Below are 14,334 nucleotides of genomic sequence, written 5' to 3' on the forward strand. Positions count from 1 at the left end.
CAGATTTTTAGTTTATATTATCAACTTGATATTTTGAATGATCATTTCGAGAATGATCATCCGTTTCGTCAAACGTGATAACATTTTATATCTGGTTCTAATTAAATATGTTCTTTGCATGTACATGTTCAAGAAGTTTAAATTGACAAATAAGCTGTTACAGTGTGGACAAAAAAACCAAACCAAACAATAAATATTCTACACGTAATGCATTTAAAATCAAAACATTTTTTTCTCTGTTTTAAGCATTTTGCGTTCAGGTATTGACAAAATCAAACAAAATAAAAAACAGAATTTTAAATGATATTTATTAGAAAGAAGGTGAAAATGCAGCATATTTCTAGTATGTAGACGATCTAGCATCAAAACAAAACTTATTTGAAAACATTTAGATTGAATATTGACAATACATTTTTACATTTATCGATAGTAAACGTTTATTTGCGGGGTAAATATCCATCAAAGACAATAACTGATACAGAAGTTTTGACTTAAAACATCTTAAAGATACATGTCCATGTAGCAAAAATCTACGGGGTAACTTTCCTCTCAAAAATGACATTGGTAAAGTTTATATACGGTAAATTAAAAGCTTATGCAAAATTCTTAATTCTTGATGATAGCAGACTTTAAGTGCTTAACCCCCCCCCCCCCCCCCACCAATTTTACTAGATACAGTATTTATGACTACAATGTAGCAACAAATTTAGATAGCAAAAGTCTTAAGAGTAAATTTCTTCTTAAGTATAATATTGATGCAGTTTATACTGTAAACCTATAGAAGCACGGATATATTGTTTGAACATTTTATTTTTAGTTATTCGCAGTGAAAGTAAAATGATAAAAAGGTTCATTAAATCAGAATGTATGTTATAAGTGACTCAAATTCGGTGACTTTATAATTGGAAAAAAGACTTTCATTTTGTAAACTAATATTATCTTGTTAAAGCAAATTGGATTTTCTTGTTGTTCCAATGCACTATAATTTGGTAAATCATTTTGTAATGAAATTGATCCGAATATAACAAGTAAGCCCACCGATAGTAAGTAATAATATTTGAACAGAAATACATTGGAATTATTAAGAGTTTTGACTAAGAGCAATAAAACTTATAACACTGAAGTGAATAAGTAAAAAGCTTAGGGCTAGAACTCCTGTGGTGCAGAGATGTGGACTGTGTCCATAAATATTAGTAATGAGTATTTACCTGTATTTAAGGTCGGTGCCCTGTTGGGGTTCATAGGTCAACGGACAGAGCTACGGACAAAGCGTAGGTAAATAGTGATGGTAGGTTAGACGATGAAATGCATTTTCATATCCGGGACCATGGATACCTACTGAGCACAAAACACTCTGATTTGGTCAGAAAAGAGCATTCCCGGTCTTACTCTCAAATTATCACTTCTCTCTTCGTATTTTTTTTTTGTGGGGGGGATCATTCTTTTGGACTTTTGCTTATTCATTTATTGGGAGTTTGGTCTTCAGCTCTATGTATTTCGGACCTACCCTTTGAACAATTATATTAACAGTGCATTGGTTTATACGGATCAAATTTCAAATTTCGGAAACGCTTACAAAAAACTATACGATCTCAGTAAACTTGTACATGTAAATTGGATTTATAAGCTTTTAAACACACAAAAGTGTACTCATTTGCTTACATCTCACCGTAATGCAAAGCTAAAGCAACCACATTGAAGAAAGTTATTTTTTGTAGGGTAAATCTAAATTTTCTTGAAATAGCATCAACGTGAGTATGGTAGCGTTTCCGGTTGGCAGATCTAAGATACCGGCAAATTTTAATGAAACTGACAATAAATAATCGATTATTTATTTCGTAAACTATCGTCACTGAATTATTCAAAACTTGATTTAAATAACAAAAAAAAAATTAATAACTTTGTCCATGTAGTTTCATTACCGATTAAAAAGCGGGAAGTGCAAATTATCTTCGTCAATCGCCGATTTCAAAATTGACGGAAGCTTCTAGCACTACTGGACGAAAAAAGTGCTGAGAATCCCAAATTTTACTGATAAAGTTTGATAATTACTGATACTGTGCTGTTGTTGCTGATAAATACTGATATTTACTGTTATTATTACTGTTGTTGCTGATATTTTTTGTTGTTTCTGATAAATACTGATAATTACTGTTGCCTTTTACTGTGGAGTCTGATAATTACTGATAAATACTGTTGAGGTACTGTCGTTGCTGAGAATTGCTGATAATTACTGTTGAGGTACTGTCGATGCTGAGATTTACTGATAATTACTGTGATCATTGTTTTTAACCTGGTTATTCGTTTAAAATAAAACAGGGGGCTATAAAAACCTTCAATTATTACTTTCTTTTACTTGAATTGTCATGGCAAAATTTTCATATTTTTTTTAAATGTTCTGCTTGTGGCAAAATTACATTACTGTATGTATGTATGCTGATATCAATTTCTACATTACGTTAACATTGTGAAAATTTTGACAATAATCAAATGAATTATTAATAGAATGAATATATAGAAATAGAATTAATAAAAAAAAAATAACTGCAGAAAAAAAAATGGAATTTTACTTTTGCATAAGATCTTATTGAAAAATAAACTGTAAATAAAAAGAAAATTATGCTATCTTAAAAAAGATCCATCGCCGCCTTTCCCGACTCCAAGAAAATTATGTAGGGAGATCGGTGATCTTTTTTTTCAATAATAAGAAAAAAAGGTCTTAATGGATGGGAAAAAAATCGGGATAAAAAAAGTTTCCTGCAGGTTAGAAAAGTTGGATTTGTTCCGTTTTCACTAGGTCAACTGGTCGAGTTTGGACATTTTGTTTTTGAAGGCCTTTTTTTCTCGAAAACAATTATATTTTTCTTGCTAAATGTTCAGTTTTCTGGTCTCTTTTCGTCGAAATATTTGAAAATTTGCTCGAAAATTAGAAATTTTATCCCTTTTAAAAAGTAACTAAGAGGTGAAAACAGGTTTGAATATGTTCAATCTGTGAGCACTGATTTTAATTAATAATTTATTTATTTATTCATTTATTTTAATGTTATGTAGACGTTTGTAGATCGTCCATGAATTAATCTCCTCCACATGTACATATGAACAAGTACACACTGTATGCATGTGCAAACGGCAAATGGGGCGAGCTGATTATTAATTAGAGGTTAAGAATCCCTAGTGCAAAGGTACATGTGTTTAGTTTGTCTCTTAAAATTTAAATACAAAATCATTTTTTATTTAATCAGTTTTGAAATCTCATTAATTTTTTTTTTGATTTTATTTAATGGGAAATAAGAACTGAAATGAGACTTAATTAGTATATGATCAAATTGATCGATTTTAATTTTGCATGGTAAAAAGTTGAAAAGAAAACACCTTTAAATTGATTTCAATTGATCAGAAATCGGTGATTGACCTGTGATTTGGCTGTATTGTGTACATGTCTTCAGCCCCGGGGTAGAACGGGGTACAACTTGTATATTCCATGCAAATTGTAGTGGTCAGCGTAACAATGGGCACTAATTACCTATTGTTCTTCGTCTGCGGCTACCAGTGTTTTCAATAAACAAACTACCTACACTGTACATGTACTCGCTACTTTGGAACAATCTTAAAATTTATGGTCGCACGAAAAAAAAAATTCCATGACTAATAAAATTTATAGAAAAAATATTTAGAATAGAACACTTTGGTACTATAATGAAAAAAAGATACATACATGTACATCATGTACGTTGTACAGACTTACTTTCATTATTATTTAAATTCTCAAAGATCTATCTTCTTCAGTATTTAATTTCATTTTTTTAGTTTTACGCATATTTCTTCAATCAATCAATCATTTATTTGAATCTTTTTACCATTTTACTTTAGTATACATAGACCACAAAAACATAAAAAATTTAGGTGATTTTATACATAACAGTAGGTCTAAAAGGCATGCGTGAATAAGAAACTAAACAAAAAAAATTGTAGGTTGCTATGAATGCGAAGTAAGGGAATTTAGGCCGGGGAGTATATTTTGTTTATCAGATAAAAGAATATCCCGGGGGAGGTGGTCACATGTATTTTCAATTTTGAATCTCTGCTAACGATTGTTCGGGACCGGTAAATACGTAGACGAGAAATTGACTTCACTTTTTAATAAAAAAAAAAGTGTGCAAAATATACAATCATATAGATATAAAGAGAAAGATTGTTTAGTGAAGCACTTTTTTGAAATAATATTAGCATGAATTGTTCCTGATTCAGATGCAGGTAAACTCCACTTCGCTAAATCCGAGAAAAAAACCCTTAAATGTATACATGGATTTTGAATGTCAGAAACATGACGTTGTGTATCGCACTCATGAATAAATGTTATAATTACTTCAGTTCTGATATTTGTATGGTTCATTACAATTGATTCTCTAAAATAATTTTATTCATGCATATAAAAAATTCGATAAGTATAATATCATAACTTGCATGACTTTTAAAACACAAAACTAAAGAACAGACCTTGCCCTATCGGCTATCACTTAATTGTAAACAGTATTTCACCCCCTCCTTTTTGTGCTACAATCAAGTAAAATTATATAAATAAGCACCAAGTCTGTACTGTTCGTTTATACAAAGGTCTTGGACAAAAATGGAATTTAAAAAAAATTATAATCACTGTACAAAATTCTAATTTTACAAAAACACAAGCCGTAACGATATCCCTATGGCAGAATGTACTAATAATTGACCCGATTCTAAAACGAAAGTAGAACTTTTACAGGTCGATCACCGATTTCGGATCAATTGAAATCAATTTAAAGGTGTTTTCCTTAAAACTTTTTACCCTGCAAAATTAAAATCGATCAGTTTGATCATATACTAATAGTAACATATTAAATTGAGTCTCATTTCAGTTCTTATTTCCCATTCCATAAAATCAAATAAAAAAAACTAATGAGATTTCAAAAATGATTTAATAAAAAATGTATTTTGTATTGAAATTTTAAGAGAAAAACTAAACACATGTACTTTTGCTCTAGGGATTCTTAACCTCTAATTTTTAATCAGCTCGCCCCATTTGCCGGTTGCCCATGCATACAGTGTGTACTTGTACATACAATGTATGTACATGTGGAGGAGTTTAATTCTTGGAGATCTACAAACGTCTATAACATTAAAATAAATGAATAAATAAATAAATTATTAATTAAAATCAGTGCTCACAGATTGAACATATTCAACCCTGTTTTCATCTCTTAGTTACTTTTTAAAAGGGATAAAATTTCTAATTTTCTAGCAAATTTTCAAATATTTCCCGAAATTAGACCAGAAAACAACATTTAACAAGATAAAAATTGTTTTCGAGAGAAAAAAGGCCTTCAAAGAGAAAATGTTGTCCAAACCTGACCAGTTGACCTAGTGAAAAAGGTACGAATCCAACTTTTCTAACCTGCAGGAAACATTTTTATCCTGATTTTTTTTCCCCATCCATTAAGAACTTTTTTCTTATTATTGATAAAAAAGATCACCGATCTTCCTACATAAATTTCTTGGAGTCGGGAAAGGCGGTGGTGGATCTTTTTTAAGATAGCATAATTTTCTTTTTATTTACAGTTTATTATCAATAAGTTCTTATGCAAAAGTAAAATTCCATTTTTTTTGCTGCATTTATTTTTTTTTATTAATTCTATTTTTATATATTCATTCTATTAATAATTCATTTGATTATTGTCAAAATTTTCACAAACTTAATGTAGAAATTGAGATCAGCTTACATACATGTAATTTTGTCATAAGCAGAACATTTAAAGAAATATGAAAATTTTGTCATGATAATTCAAGTAAAAGAAAGTAATAATTAAAGGTTTTTATAGCCCTCTGTTTTATTTAAAACCAATTACTAGGTTAAAAACAATGACCACAGTAATTATCAGTAAATCTCAGCATGGACAGCACATCAACAGTAATTATCAGTAATTCTCAGCAGCGACAGTACCTCAACAGTATTTATCAGTATTTATCAGACTCAACAGTAAAAGGCAACAGTAATTATCAGTATTTATCAGCAACAACTAAAATTATCAGCAACAACAGTAATAATAACAGTAAATATCAGTATTTATCAGCAAGAACAGCACCGTATCAGTAATTATCAAACATTATCAGTAAAATTTGGGATTCTCAGCACTTTTTTCGTCCAGTAGTGATTGCAAGCAAGTTAATTACAAAGTACAATTCCTACACGTCGATCGGGTTCGTTGCAACGATGGACTTAAAGTCGTGATTGACACTACGATCGTAAGAAAGACAATATTGATCTCAGCCCGGTGCCATTGGGTGAACTGTAATTTTTGTAAATACAAAAATTCAAGTGTGATACACCCTATATAAGTTAGGGAAGGGTCATATTTGTATATATTTGCAGGCCAATCATTTTAACTCATCATTTTAAAAAGAAAAATTATTTGTTATTGATATCAATATTTAACAAGATCCTGGAATCAACCAGGTATGACCCCTCAACACGTTACACATACATGTATATAATTATACACCAGAACATTGATTGATTGATTGTATGTTGTTTAACGTCCCTCTCGAGACTTTTTTACTCATATGGAGACCAGAACACAAGTACCTGTACACCAAAACACAAGTACCTGTGAATTTTTACCCCCCGCCAAGCCCCCTAAAAGTCAATCTCTTTGTACATTGTGTATATTTTAATTTTCAAGAAAATGAAATAAGAATATCTTAAGTACAATAAACATAACATTGAAACGCCAATTCAAAAAAGATTTTTTCAAATTTTCAAAAAAAAGTTGATGGGGATGGTGACGTCTACATCAAGTGGCATTTTGAACAAAATATTTCTTCCCTCTATAAGCCTGTAGTCTGTCAGTAAAATCTACACTGAATTTTCAACTACAATAATCTTTCTGCTGTAAATGGTTTCTTTACATAAATGCAATTTCCCGCGCTTGCGCGGTAGTTTGTTTAGCAATTTTATAAATTCACTGTATATGTTGTGTCTAATAACACCTTTTACATCCTTAATCCACACTTTTTCCATTAAGTTCGTTTACTCTGATTTATTTATATACATGTAGTGGGCTTCAAAAACGCAATGAATGTTTAAAACACGTCTTAGGAAGTCAAAACATTACCTTTTTTTTCGTACATATAATTTATCTATCATAATTATCAATACTCATATATACAATTTGGAAATACATGCGTGCTTATGGCGATTCGCTTGACTGCATAAATATTTGTATCAAAAGAAGGGAGTCATAAAATAACATTATAAGATCAGGGTTCACCACATTTGAATATTTAACAATGGAGGAAGCTGCTCGAAGGCGAAATATGGCTGAAAACACTAATGCATCTTAGACTTCCAAATCTTCATTTTACACTTTTCAAACTAACCTATATCGTGCAACACAAAACAATGAAATAACTTTTTCAAAGTTTAGAAAAATAATAAAATTGAAAAGGACTTATCCTGTATTTCAATTCACAAATGTACCAAAATTTGCCCAAATTTGTAGTAACCTTTGGAAGGAACTTACAAAAAAAATGTTGATACAGGTAGCCAGTAACCATGTCATTAGATTATAAGTATATAAGAATTGTAGCCTATTGTATGAAATTTTCTGTTTCAATATGACTAAAATTTATGAATGGGTAGTTTTTTTTTTTAAGTTAACATGGTCGAGATGTAACGGTGTCCAAACCCCCGTGCCCGTGACCAGGTCGCTTTCTCTTTCGGTCGGGTCCTCGTTGGCAGAGGCGCACCGAGAGAGCCTTGGGTCGTCGCAGCCGAACAGGCTCCGTCGCCTTAAGTTCAGACGAGGTCGACCGCGACCCGGACTTTGACGGGGAAGGTCGCAAAACACCGCTCGGCATCGCCGGTCATTGTTCCGATGTTGTAGGCGCCCGGGTATGTACTTTTCACGTATACAAAATCTTAATTTTGACGAGGAAGGGGTCGGAAGAAGGCAAAGTCTCTAGGCTTTTCTTTCCTCGGTCGCGTCAGGCGTACCTCGTTGAGCGCCTCAATTGGCCGAATCACTTTTGGCATCTATTGACAACTCTAAGTGGTGGATCACTCGGCTCGGGGGTCGATGAAGAGCGCAGCCAGCTGCGTGAATTAATGTGAATTGCAGGACACATTGAACATCGACATCTTGAACGCACATGGCGGCCTCGGGTAACTCCCGAGGCCACGTCTGTTTGATGGGTAGGTGAAACTATCAATCGGACTTGGTTTTCCAAGTCCGCCTTGGGCCGTCGCAGCCGAACAGGCTCCGTCGCCTTAAATGCAGACCGACGCAGGCTCATAGGCGTCGCTGGTCTCACTGCCTTTGATATTTCCCCATCGCAGAGCTTCTCGAACGTCTGCTCGGGCGGATGGCGAGAGGTCGGCGAGGGCGTTGACGGCAAGGCGGTCTGGCCATTTACGCGGGCGACTTAGCCGGCGGCGGGTTTTGACCGATGTGTGTCACGAAGTGCCCTCACACCAAACCCGACCAATCGCTTTGTCCTTGCGGTGCAAGTACGGACGGCGATCGAAGGGGAGAGAGAAGGGCGGAGGGAATCGGGCGCCATCATATTGATGGAACGTAATATTTTTTTTTTTAAAAAAATCGGGGTCTTTAGAGGTCGCGAATAGTGCGCATGGACCATGGTTAAAATGATGAAAGCTCTGATATAAAGAGTTTGGATTAAAATGATTATTTTTTAACAAAAAAAAAAAACAAGTCAAAAATTAGTAAAAATTTTATGTAACACAAATAAAGAGGTTATTGTCCTCTTTTGACATCTTAAATATCGCTTACTATATAGACAACGAAAATACACGAAGAAAACCTTAACAAGTAGGTGTCAAAACTCAACAGAAAAAGTGACGTCGTCCGTCGGCACGGGGCAGCGTCCGGTCAAAAAAAAATTAGATTTATAACGGTTGAAACGATGTAAGAGACAAAATATTTGTTAAAACAACTCAAAATCATTGAAATATATTGAAGGTGTCGATTAGGGATTCGTATATACGATTTTTCAACATTGTGTACAAATTTAAAGACCCTACAAGAATTTAAAAACACATATTATTAACTGTAAATGAAGATTTCTATTCATGACGTTGTTATAAATTTAGCGCAGCGTTCGGACTGGGCTGTTCAGTTTGGGTATACAAACTATTAATTTAGATGACGCTGGTAAGTTTGTGTGCATTGTTTTAAAATTTTAAAATTTTAAAATTTTAAAAATTAATGAATTATAATCTATACTTAAAGATGATTGCTAGCAATTGGAAGTGCGTTGCGCCCTAAAAAGAAATGTAGTGTGTGTACATGAACATGACTTTGTGTTAAATCAATATCCAAATGTCTGACGTTATAATGAAATTAGCGTAACGTCAGACTGGTCTGTGCGCACAATCTGCTATCTTTAAAGACCCCGATTTCTTCAAAAATATTAAGTTTCATCAATAAATATTAAATCATACTGACTTATTTTTTCATGAGAAATATTTTGATATACAATAGATGCATATAGAACCATTTATTTTAGCAAAACCGTCATTGTCCACGAACTTTTCGGACAGCCCTCCTATATGTCATGAATTAAAGTTTTTAAGAAGTCGCTCTGTACTTTATTTTAAGGGTAGTTAGGATTGAGTCTGTTTTTCATTTCTCATCAGATATTCATTAATTTAGGATTTCATCAAACACTGGATGAAAAATACAGTTTCCGCATGGCTGAAACTCTACTGAAACTCTGCGGAAACTTAAGGTTACTAATAGTTTCTGCAAAGTTTCAGTGCGGAAACTTCAAGTTTCATCAAGTTTCCGCAGTGCGGAAACCAAAGGTGTCCACGAATCCAAATAGTTTCCGCAACTGAAACTTGCTGAAACTTGAGGTATACGCAAGGTTTCAGTATGTGTATACGGTTGAAATACATATGGTTTACCAATGGTTTCCGCAACAGAAACTTGCTGAAACTTGAGGTATATGCAAGGTTTCAGTATGCGTATACAGTTGAAATACATATGGTTTACCAATGGTTTCCGCAACAGAAACTTGCTGAAACTTGAGGTATACGCAAGGTTTCAGTATGCGTTTACAATATTGATATACATAGGGTATACTATAGGTTTCCGCAACGGAAACTGTAGTATTGACTACACAATTTTAGCCCTGGTTTTCAACCAAAAGTCATTTTCCCCCTGAATTCTCATATTGGAAAAAACAACAACACACTAACACTAGTTATCAAAGAATATTTAATGTTATTATCAACATTTACATACATCGGTTGAACATTTTTCTCTTGCATCATAAACATTTTTACAGCTAAGTCCGAGCCCTCAAGTCACGACAGGAGGACAGAGAAAATGTCTGCATTTAATGATGTCTCATACATCAGAGATATAATCTTGCGAGAGGAACTTAGATCTGCATTACTGTAATCAATCAACTAAACCTGAATTCGGTTTATGCAAGTCTAGTATTATTAAGGAAATGTAAAATTACTTGGTATAATAAATGCACAAGTTCACATCATAAGTAGCCAATAAGCACCAAGGTGGATTCCTTTGTTAAAAATTCAGTTTGTAGTCCATCATCAACCAACAGAAAAGTCCTTGAGTGGTTCTCATTCTTTGATGACCCACTTACACTTATCATGCTTATGCTAGTGGTGGCTGCATGTTTTCGGAACTGTGCAACACATCACTGTAGTCTGCATGTATGACCTGTTCCAGTTTCAGTTGACTTTAAAAATATCAATGCTTGAGTATAGAGAGACTTGTTTTCATCATTGGAGAAATGATATCATGTTCAAGTTGGATTGATCTGCTCATCAGTTACTTCAACCTATTGAAAATATATATAAATATAGTTTAACAAAATCTCAATCTAAATAAAACAACATGTTAGATCCTCTCGCATACTCGCTTCACAACATCTAACAACATCCCATAGAAGGTCACGTCAGATGTCAAATACGGAACAACTCTAGACTTATTCGTTCCAATTTATGAAATACAATAATTTTGCAGCTGACTATTTGATTGGTTAATAGAATTTGACCTCTGATGAGACACTCTACAGGATGTTGTTAGATTTAGGCAGTATCTAACATTTAATATTAATTGGATGGACAAAGTCCCTAATGCTGTTCTAGTACAAGCTTTTGTTTGATTAATTTCACATTTTAAGCATTTTTTTTTTATCAGAATGATTTAAAATGAAATCTAAAAATTTATCAAGTGTAAAATATCATTAGTTTATTAAAGATGCCTCTTTTAAACACTTGACTAGGGATAATGAAATAAACAAACTTGAATTTATTTAAACATGTTAAATGTACCTGAATATGTATGTATAGATTTGTTCCTGATTTTCAGAATAAATTAAGGAATTTTCTTTCATTCTACTTGTTCATCAAAATATTTTTTTTTATTTGAATAACAACTAGAGGCCCATAGACCTAATAGGTATCATGTAACAACTTTCACTCAATTGAATTTGGTTCGTGTTTTAAACAAAAAGCCATGAAATTCCAAATTTTGAAAGACGCACCAATGTTTATCATAATTATACACTTAACATGCTTACTCTGGTTACTCAGAAACCAAAGGTGGATCAGAGTAATAAAGATAAAATGCTATTCCATTTTAAAACCACCAGTTGTGTACCCCACCCCACAGGAACCACTAACCCTGGGGCCACAGATTTCAAAATTTTCTAAATGTTATCTTAAGTTTTATTTCATCATAAATGGTTGATTAATTCCAAAGAGCTATATGGACCAACCCTAGTACTAAAACCCCTGACCTTGGGGCTATGAATTTCATAATTATGGTAGATGACTCAGTGCTCATTTCAATCATGCCAACAGTTTGACTGCTTGATGTCCAGTAGTAAAAAACAAGGGGGGGGTATCATAAAATTTGCAAATTTTGTTCCCCTTCACCCGTAGATGCTTTGTACCAAAATTGGTTGAAATTGGTTGAGCGGTTGCAAGGAAGAAGCTGAAAATGTTCAAATGTCAACACACGACAGACAAAAACAGATGGTAATAGGTCACCTGAGTTTACTAAGGTGACCTAAAAATAGGCCTGCTTATAAATACTTACTTTAAATAAATCAGAGAATTTTAGTAGTTAGCTCGCAAAATGAGACTTTCTAAGAAAATGTTAACATCTGTTAATTTGATGGAAATGCCGAACATATAAAGATATTATATAAAGCTTAAAAAGTAGAGGAAAGCAGCTTACACCCCCCCCCCTCCCCCACAACACACACTGACAACCACTGACTATTATAAATAGAGAGCTTTAAATTATACAGTGAGATTAAGAAAATAAAAACATAAACTTTGTGCTTTAGTCCTTAATTTCCTAAAATAGAGTTTACATAAGTTCTTACTACTAAAACATACTTTTTAACAGAAGTATTCTTCATCCTCTCTTAGTTTTCAGATGATTTGTTCCATGGATATCTGAAATTAAAATAGATCGAGTTAGTACAGTACCGTACAGTAATAACTTTTTTGTTTTTAGCATGAGCTCAGAAAAGTCCCAAAAACTACTTGCATGCCCATTTCCTTGCACCTGACATGCAGTGAAAATTCTATTGGACACATGAAAAAGAAAAAAAATGATTGGAAATTGTATCATTTTAAAATGGACACAGTCACACTCTGGTCTAATTCTAAGTGGCAGTCCTATCAGGCTATCACAATCTCAATTTACAAGATTTTGAAAAGCAATTATATCTGAGAGTGAGAAAAATTAAATAAGTTATAATTTTCCATAAAAGCAAGACTACATCTAAATTATGGTTGTTTAAGATATGTAGGCCTTCTCCGATTCAAAATTATAATTCATTTGATAATTAATTTTATTTAATATTCTATTTTACATCAAGGGAAGATCATTTGTATAATAACACAGAACTAGGACTCTTCAGTGGCCATTGTTGAAAACTGATTTAATTAGTGATAGAAATATGGCAAATGGTAAACAGCTATAAACCTTACAGAGAGATTACAAAAATCTTATTTGTGTATCAGTCATTTTATCAAGTCAATAAAATTTAGAGATCATAAAAGTATTATGTCAAATTTTCATAATGGGTCACATTGCCAGTGGTTAGAGCGACACGCCTAGAGTTGGGGAGTAAGAGCTGATTCCTACATCAATCTGTCGTTTGAGGTGCCTTTCTTCTGTGTAGAGTCAAAAGACCTTCTCATCTCTGTTGTTTTTCTTGAGCAAGTTCTTGGTGTTTTCTTCGCCATTTTGTCCCTTTCTTCTACTAAAAATCTAACCAATGAGAGAGAAGCATTCTATCGCGATACGCCACCTAGTGATTGAATGTCAGTCTCTACGGAAAATTCCCCTTAGTTTTTGCATTTCTCTTTTGGCAATATTTTTTTTACGTTTTATATTGCAGACGTCCTTGCATTTATGACAACTGAATGAACCTGTCAGTTTTAAATGCTTAGATAAAATTGATCATGGAATCGAAGTTGGGTATAAAACCGTATTTTAAGTCCCTTATTATCATGGTTATCATGATCAGATGTGGATAATAGAAATTCAAACATTTGTTCAGATAGTTTGAAAGTGTGCATTATTAGAGTGAATAGTGATGATTATGGTAATTGTTGAAACGGACTTTCCAGATTTTTACAAATAGATTGAAAATCATATACACATGTACTTAGATTATTGTGTAAAAAAAAGGTATACAAGTCAACAAAGTTATGCTGATGGCATATTATCCACATACAAGAGCGATTTTACCCCCCCCCCCCCTTTCTAGTATAAGCGATACGAATTAGCTGGTTAAAACTTTATAACAAGTCTGCAAATTTATGTTTATATGTTTTTTAAAATCTTAATCTACGGGATACATTTTTATTTGTGTCCTAAAATAGAATAGATAAATTAACAAAGTACATGTAAGTTTATAATCATTGTTATACAGTGAATTATATAATGATTAATTTTGACCTTCGTAACTTAAATAAAACGAAGAAAAATATTACAAACTATATTAGAATGTGTTGTATGAGTCTCTGTCTCTGTCTCTCTCTGGTATTGCTTTTTTTTTACTTTTGTGAAACTCAAAAGCAAAATTGGAGTTATAAGAATTATTAATCAATTGTTAAAAATTTCCATCTCAGAAAATATCTACATGTACAATTTTAAAATAGTAAATACCGCTACTTCTCAGCATTAGACGATGAACAAAAAATTATTGGTTATTACTCAATACAGAAGATACGGAAACTCTTAATTTTGCGGGCAAATTTATAAATGATATCATGTAATAGTG

The 14,334-nt window shown here is 32.8% G+C and overlaps 1 long non-coding RNA gene and 1 other non-coding gene across 2 annotated transcripts; one reads left to right on the forward strand and one right to left on the reverse strand.

Moving 5' to 3' along the window:
• The first annotated feature begins 8,073 nt into the window (after positions 1-8,073).
• LOC134282564 (5.8S ribosomal RNA) lies at positions 8,074-8,227 on the forward strand. The gene has a single exon (XR_009995315.1). It is a non-coding gene; the product is annotated as a 5.8S ribosomal RNA (ribosomal RNA).
• Positions 8,228-10,253: 2,026 nt separating this feature from the next.
• Positions 10,254-12,630, reverse strand: LOC134282536 (uncharacterized). The gene is made up of 2 exons (XR_009995314.1): positions 12,434-12,630; positions 10,254-10,863 (listed from the first exon to the last, which is right to left on the reverse strand). It is a non-coding gene; the product is annotated as an uncharacterized LOC134282536 (long non-coding RNA).
• Positions 12,631-14,334: the final 1,704 nt, after the last annotated feature.

The sequence above is a fragment of the Saccostrea cucullata genome, unplaced genomic scaffold (genome assembly GCF_032062105.1).
Source record: "Saccostrea cucullata isolate Sc308-1 unplaced genomic scaffold, CSIRO_AGI_Scuc_v1 ctg4169, whole genome shotgun sequence".
Lineage (NCBI taxonomy): Eukaryota > Metazoa > Mollusca > Bivalvia > Ostreida > Ostreidae > Saccostrea > Saccostrea cuccullata.